Here is an 8,833-nt window from a genome sequence, read left to right on the forward strand (position 1 = left end):
GATGGTCTCCTGAGGGATCTCCTCCCAGACCTGGACTAAAGCATCCCCCAACTCCTGGACAGTCTGTGCCACAAAATGATGTTGGTGGATAGAGCAAGACTTGATTCCCCGGACGTGCTCAATTGGACTTAGGTTTGGGGAACGGGTGGCCAGTCCATAGCTTCAATGCCTTCATCTTGCAGAAACTGCTGACACTTCAGGCACATGAGATCTAGCATTGTCCTGTGTTGGGCATGGGGTTTTCAAAAAGATCAATCTTGATCAGAGGAAAATAATCCAAAGGACTTTTATTTTACTCCACAAAAAAAAAAAATAATAATCACATGACAGCAGTCAGCTTGCTGCTTTCCACCTTGTAACATTGTACAAAACTTCACAATCCACACAATCATTTGTACCTGATGGGGTTTTATACCCTTGACCTTGCTGGTCTGCCTCTTACATGGTCAGAGCATACAATTGCTGCAGCTGCTCCAGGTGGGTAAGTAAAAAAGAAAATACAAAATTGTTATAATGTTTTATGGTCACATCAGAGCACTTTTATTTAGTTTTGGTAAATTGTTCCCTGGAGGCAATACCAGAAATGGGAGGAAAATGAGAACATTAGGTGGCCAGCCTAATGAGAAAAAGCAAAGCAAGAAACAAAAGAACCCTTCACACAGGTGGTTTGTCAGTCCAGGGAACTTCATGTACCAACACAAAGTTTACAAACATACAGTTATTTTTCTTTTTTCTTTTTTTTTTTTTGTCTTAATTTACATCAATCTATTAACATCTTCACATCCTGCATTAGAAGGAACCCAGGGCCAACCTTTTTTTCACTGTTCTCCTTGAGTTCAGTGATTACTGTGTTTTGTTGGTTGATTTAATATTGCCCCAACTAGCCAGAATCCTACTCCACATTGATGAGGGGCAAATACCCCGAAACGGCTGTCTGTGGATGGAGGCCTGCCTTGGCAAGCCCTTGTCATGATCGCAATACTCGTACCTTGAGTTAGACATTGACAAAAAGGGGCCACCCTGGTATTTCCCAGTTTGGGTTCCAATACTTGCAACCGAGTGGGACTTAAGGGGCTATTTATCAGGGTGGTGTGGTGCTCTTCCCATCATGGAGGCACCCCGTGGCAACAGGCTAGAGATATCTGGCTATCCTGTGTTTTAAGACTCGCACCCGAGACTCCACGGACTCTTGTTTTGCATACTCACCAGCATATGGTCTCACTAGGGGCAGTCAGGCTACCTCTGGCGAGCACATGGAGGGCTGTGTATTCCAAAGAAATGCCACCCCACACCATTACTGATCCACTGTCCAACCTGTCATGCTAAAGGATAGTGCAGGCAGCAGATCACTTTCCACAGCGCCTCCAGACTCTATCACGTTTTCACGTGCTCAGAGTGAACCTACCTTTAACTGTGAAGAGATCAGGGCGCCAGTGGGCGAATTTGCCAATCCTGTTGTTCTCTGTCAAATGCCATGCGTCCTGCACAGTGTTGGGCTGTGAGCACAACCCCCATATCTCTCTCTCTCTCTCTCTCTCTCTCTCTCTCTCTCTCTCTTTCTATATATATATATATATATATATATATATATATATATATATATATATATACACACACACACACACACACACACACTGTTATTGTCATACATACATATATACACTGTGTGTTATTGTCATACAGATTTGTCATACAGTTTTCCATCTTTCCAATATCAAAGCTGGGTGACCTCCTTTTTATACTGACTACTACTACTGACAAGGTGCTAGGAAAGCTGGGTGACCTCCATTACACAAAATGCTAAGAAAGCTGGGTGACCTCCATTATACTGACTACTATGCAAGATGCTGTGACAGCTGGGTGGCCTCCATTATACAAGATGCTGACAAAGCTGGGTGACCTCCATTATACTGACTACTATACAAGATGCTGGGAAAGCTGAGTGATCTGCAACTGGCAGTAAAATAGCAGCACGTCACTACCTCTGTAACTCTGCTACATCACTACCACTGCAAATCTGCTACGTCACTGCCGCCTCAACTCTGCTATGTCACTGCCTTACTACCTCAACTCTACTTTGTCACTACCTTACTAGCTTAACTCTGCTACATCACTACCACTGCAAATATGCTACATCACTACCACTGGAACTCTGCTACGTCACTGCAACTTCAACTCTTCTACGCCACTACCTTACTACCTCAACTTTGCTACGTCACTGCCGCCTCGAATCTGCTACGTCACTGCCGCCTCGACTTTGCTACATTACTACCTTACTACTCAATTCTGCTACGTTACTGTCGCCTCCACTCTGCTATGTCACTACTACCTCAACTCTGCTACATCACTACTTTACTACCTCAACTCTGCTATGTCACTACTTTACTACCTCAACTCTGCTACATCACTTCCGCCTAAACTCTGCTATTTCACTACCTTCTACCTCAACTCTATTTCACTATCTCAACTCTGCTACCTCGGTTATCTATTGAAAGGAATGAAGTACTTTACCCTCTATATTTTTTTTCTGTCATTCTTAGAGCCAAATTTTCTTCACTTAGTTGTTCCATGTTTCCAGTTTCCTCTTCTGGATGCTAATTCCAGCTTCTCCTCACCTGTATAGGTATAAAAATTAACCCAAACATCTCCCATTGACTTTAATGGGGTTCGAGTTTGAATCGAATCTCGAACCGAACACCACTACTGTTCGTGGTTCGACCCGAACATTTTACTGTTCGATCATCACTATCCATTACCTGAGGATATCCATATAGTCCAAGGATCTGTGCTGCAGGAATAGTGGTAGATGAGTGGCGATCTCCAATGACACCGACCAGCTGGCCTCCAGTACGGCTCATACAAGAGTAGTTTGGTATCTTTTTATCTGCGTCGGACAAAAGATGTAAAACGTGTTGTACAGCCACTAGCCCATCTATACAGGAGTCATATACATGATATCCCAGAGTAATGTTGGGTAAAATGTCAGGATTCTGGTTAATATTATCAATGGCAAAGAAAAATATCAGAGGATGTATGAGTCCTTGAATTTCATAGCTGTAAATAGAATACATATATAGATAGATAAGTTAATTACTAAAGATCTGGTCTCCGCTTATTCCCTACACTGCCTAAGTACATGAGATATTCCTGATGATTCCTTATCAGCTTTATCTTGTACAATTCAGTGATAAATTATATGGCTCCTTCCTGATTTCCTAATGACTTTACCCCTAACCAGTTTGTGGTGTCTCACCACTGGTGTTGCTATTGGTTACACCCTTCGCAAAAGTCTGTACTTAAGGCTATGTTCACACTACGTAATTTCCAGCCGTAGCGCTTTCCGTGAATAAGCGGCTGGAGTTTTACGTAGTTTGCGTACAATGGAAAGTATACGATCTACGGCTGTACAGTTCACACTACGTAAGAACTTACGTCAGGATCGTATGCAGTGCCGTAAAAAATGAACCAGACCATTGTTTGAGGACGGAAATTCTGTAACTTACGCCCCTAGCGTAACATGAGGTCCCGAATGCAGTAGTGGTTTCTTCATTTTAGCACTTTGATTTGCCGATCCAAAAGGTTCTGTGGGGTGTCTGGGGCTAGCTGAAGATATCCAAGTAAAAGACCGCTGTCAGATCGCTACGTACGGCGCTCGGGAAGCATAAGTAGACTATGGGCGTAATTTCGCAGACCGTACGTAGCCGGCCACAACTTACGTAAATCCCCAGCTGGAGTTTAACACGTATATGTCCGGCCGGACATATACGTAGTGTGAACATAGCCTAAAAGTGTAAGTGGTAATGTAGCAGTGCCTAAGTTTTACCACTAGATGTCGTTGTTAAAAGTATTTGGGTCCAGATATTGCAAGCTGTAGAAACTAAATGGTTCTTGTTTCCTTATATACCACATGGATCTGTACACCAATGAGAGTTCTTTCTTCTTCTCACCTATCATCTTTCTATTTACATCTTACACACGCACTCCTCACCCACTCACAGCACAGTTTACACATGCTGTAGACAGGAAGTTGCTTGGGTAGAGGAAGTGTGAGGTCTTTTTGCCTTGGATTCTGTAGAGGAAGGATGCAAGATAGGACACTCCCTACAGCAGTCAAGTTGGGCCCTGGCTCCCGCCAGGTCCCCAGTCTAGAGTGTGTGGTCTAGTCATTGAGGAGAGCACATGTATATGCAAGAACTAGACACCGTTTTCTCTCAAGCAACCCTATTAAACACTATACAGTGTTAAGTCACTACCAGAAAGGACAAGTCAAGGATCATCCCAACCCACACCGTAGGCATCGTAACACAGTGCAGAACAGTATCCACAAGAAGTAAACTAAGTGATCCGGATAGAGCAAAGTTGCTAGAAGCCTAAGAACTCTATCTTGGAGAGTGGGTGTAATCAAAGAACTCTGAACACTCTTCTCATTCCAGGTAACAAGGTAACTAGGGCTTTTGTCACCCCCTAGGACGGGTCACCCGACACTGGTGGGCAATGGGTGGTGCAAAGACCAAGGAGTCAAAACATGTGCACAAGTATTCTTTCTACTTTTAAATATTCTACTTCTAAAGTTCCGGAAGAGCACAGTACTACTTGGGTTGGGACTCTCTTGAACCTCTTCTAACTCTTAGCACACAACCCAGCGAGCACAGCTGTGTCACCTTTTCACTCTCGGTACAGATCTGGACTCTAAAGTATAAAGCAACGTATCAAGGGGAAAGTGTATTATGTTCTCTGTATCAAGTATCTTCACAGTAAACAAAAGTATATTTATTCTAACAGCACTCTGTGGTTTTTCATCAAGCACCGACACAGTATTCACACTTTCCTTGGGTCATCTCCCCTTTCAGTGGGTGGCCGTGGCAATAGTCCCGATGGGTCACTTCTCCACTCCGGACCACCGTGACAATTGCCCAAGGGACCCCCAAACAGCCTGGCAGGTCACTCAAAATAAAAGCAGTTGTGCCAGCATACCAATGTGCCAAACCGGCACTCGCGTCACAACGACAAAACACCTGGCTGAGCTGTGCCTCAACCAACCACCACCTGGCAAGTAACTGGTTGCGCCTCACAATGGGGCATAACCACCACAATTTGATGGCACAAGACGAAGCATACTCATCTCGAGGACATCAAACCGTATATGGGACTTGAGACAATGTTCCCCCTAAGCTACAGGCACTGTTGAGGGGAATGACAAGTGAGCTGAGTAATGTTCAAGCAAAGTTGGGCAAACCAAAAACTTAACACAGGAAAGTCTGTACCTTAGACCAGGGCCGTTTGCTCGTTTGCTCCTCACAGTCGGCCCGTGGAATATGGACTTAAAGGGGAACTCCAGGTAGATGTTAAAAAAATGAAACTTCTGCAGAAGCATAAAGCATTACTTTACTATCCATTCCATTTTTGGAACTACCAAAAATCCATTTGTTTTGGGGGGTTTTGTTCTGTTTTGTGTTTCTGCACTTCCTGGTTTATCAGTTGTACACAGTACTACATGTTCCCTCAGCTGTTCATCACAGTCCTCCACCCTGCCTATTCCCCGCCCAAAGCTGTTGCAGAACATCTAGGCTGTGTTCACAAATTGCAGTTTCATTGTTTTACTGAATTATTTGCAGTACTTTATAATTTTATTGCTGTCCCACCCACACAGCACGCAGTTACTACCTGTAACACCACACAGCACGCTGTATTCTCTACCTGTAACACCACACAGCGCGCTGTATTCTCTACCTGTAAAACCACACAGTACACTGTATTCTCTACCTGTAACACCACACAGCACGCTGTATTCTCTACCTGTAACACCACACAGCACGCTGTATTCTCTACCTGTAACACCACACAGTACACTGTATTCTCTACCTGTAACACCACACAGCACACATTATTCTCTACCTGTAACACCACACAGCACACTGTATTCTCTACCTGTAACCCCACACAGCACGCTGTATTCTCTACCTGAAACATCACACAGCACGCTGTATTCTCTACCTGTAACACCACACAGCACACTGTATTCTCTACCTGTAACACCACACAGCACACTGTATTCTCTACCTGTAACACCACTGTATTCTCTACCTGTAACACGACACTGCGCACTGTATTCTCTACCTGTAACACCACACAGCACGCTGTATTCTCTACCTCTAACACCACACAGCACACTGTATTCTCTACCTGTAACACCACACAGCACTCTGTATTCTCTACCTGTAACACCACACAGCACGCTGCATTCTCTACCTGTAACACCACACAGCACGCTGTATTCTCTACCTGTAACACCACACAGCACGCTGTATTCTCTACCTCTAACACCACACAGCACACTGTATTCTCTACCTGTAACACCACACAGCACTCTGTATTCTCTACCTGTAACACCACACAGCACACTGTATTCTCTACCTGTAGCACCAGACAGCACATTGTATTCTCTACCTGTAACACCACACAGCACGCTGTATTTTCTCCCTCTAACACCAGACAGCACGTTGTATTCTTTACCTGTAACACCACACAGCACGCTGTATTCTCTACCTGTAACACCACACAGCACACTGTATTCTCTACCTGTAACACCACACAGCATGCTGTATTCTCTACCTGTAACACCACACAGCACTGTATTCTCTACCTGTAACACCACACAGCATGCTGTATTCTCTACCTGTAACACCACTGTATTCTCTACCTGTAACACCACACAGCTCACTGTATTCTCTACCTGTAACACCACACAGAATGCTGTATTCTCTCCCTCTAACACCAGACAGCACGTGGTATTCTTTACCTGTAACACCACACAGCACATTGTATTCTCTACCTGAAACACCACTGTATTCTGTACCTGTAGCACGACACAGCGCATTGTATTTTCTACCTGTAACACCACACAGCACGCTGTATTCTCTCTCTAACACCAGACAGCACATTGTATTCTCTACCTGTAATACCACACAGCACGTTGTATTCTCTACCTGTAACACCACATGGCACACTGTATTCTCTACCTGTAACACCACACAGCACTGTATTCTCTACCTGTAACACCACACAGCACGCTGTATTCTCTACCTGTTACACCACACAGCACGCTGTATTCTCTATCTGTTACACCACACAGCACGCTGTATTCTCTACCTGTTACACCACACAGCACGCTGTATTCTCTACCTGTAACACCACACAGCACGCTGTATTCTCTACCTGTTACACCACACAGCACGCTGTATTCTCTACCTGTTACACCACACAGCATGCTGTATTCTCTACCTGTAACTCTGATATTGGAATAAAGTAAATAACTTTTTGATTTTTTTTTTTTTTTATTTCCAAGCACATTATGATCAAGCATCTGTTATCGTTGAAGTTGAGCCCCACAATAAGGCTCTGATCCTCTCTGCCGTTTAGCATCATTTACTTGTCTTACAGCATCATTTTTGTGAATATGCTGCAGTACTGCAATGACACTCCAACATGTGTGAACACAGCCCTAATTTCACTGCAGACTTCTGCACAATCAGAGAAATCAGTGCAACACCTGCTTTTGGCGGGTCAGAGATGGTGAATCACTCAGGGGATTGGGGGATTCAGCCAAGCCTCCTGGGACCTCACGCCCTGCCCCCTGTCTGCATCATCAGCCTGATCTCAGCAAACACACACAATGTGAGACAGAGGCATGGAAGATTTGTCCCCTAAGGGGGGATAAAAGAAGGATTAGGAGACAATGTGGATTTGCACAGGGGCCCTTTTTTTTCACTTCCTGGATTTCTATCAGCTACCAGTGTGGCAGAACCGCACAGGTACGTTAATACAATGTATAGACACATATATTTAACTTTGGATGTACTTTTAATAGAAAACAAGTTTTTTCTTATCCGGAGTTCCTCTTTAAGTCCTGCTCTCTTATCCTATTACAACTCATCTAATCTGAGCTGGCAGGGGGGTCACTGGGAAGACAGCAGTGTCAGGGTCCGATGTTAGTGGGAGGAGGGGGATGGGCAGCTTCTCTAGTTTCTCCTTAACAGTCACCTGTATTTTTTGCTAAAGTTTACCCTTACACTGCCTTTCCATGAATCAGTTACTGTGCAGGCAATGTAAGGGTTACACCTCTCTTTTTCAAAAAAATATGTGTCTGATAGGGAGAAATTGAATGAGCAGAAAAGTAATAGATATTCCCAGTACAGGACCCATATTAGTATAGTAACAGAAGTGATAGTCACAGTACAAGACCTATATTAGTATAGTAAGAGAAGTGATAGTCACAGTACAGTACCCGTATTAGTATAGTAAGAGAAGTGATAGTCACAGTACAGGACCTATATTAGTATAGTAAGAGAAGTGATAGTCACAGTACAGGACCTATATTAGTATAGTAACAGAAGTGATAGTCACAGTACAGTACCTATATTAGTATAGTGCTCCTTTTACATGGTCTAACATGCAGTCCTATGCAGCCGGGCCGACATTGGGCAGATCCCGCTCTCTCATACAGTCACTGGTGTGTCTGCCCCTATACACAGAATGCCGACACCACACACAATTTTTTTTCTAGTTTCACAGCATACTATATGCAAAAATTACATGTAATTGCAAAGTAAAATTAGTGGCACAAAAAATAAGGGCTCATCTGGGTCTCTAGATGGAAAAATACAAGCACTATTGCCTTATATACACGAGAAGGAAAAACCGAAGTGCAAAAATGAAAATTGGGGTTAAACATCCCTTTAATGTCTTCCTGTCATTATAACTTTCAAAATCTAAATCAGCAATAGATGTGATAAAAGGCAAGTTTGCAATGCAAATTCATTATTTATTGTCTTAT

Source organism: Dendropsophus ebraccatus, chromosome 7 (genome assembly GCF_027789765.1).
Source record: "Dendropsophus ebraccatus isolate aDenEbr1 chromosome 7, aDenEbr1.pat, whole genome shotgun sequence".
Lineage (NCBI taxonomy): Eukaryota > Metazoa > Chordata > Amphibia > Anura > Hylidae > Dendropsophus > Dendropsophus ebraccatus.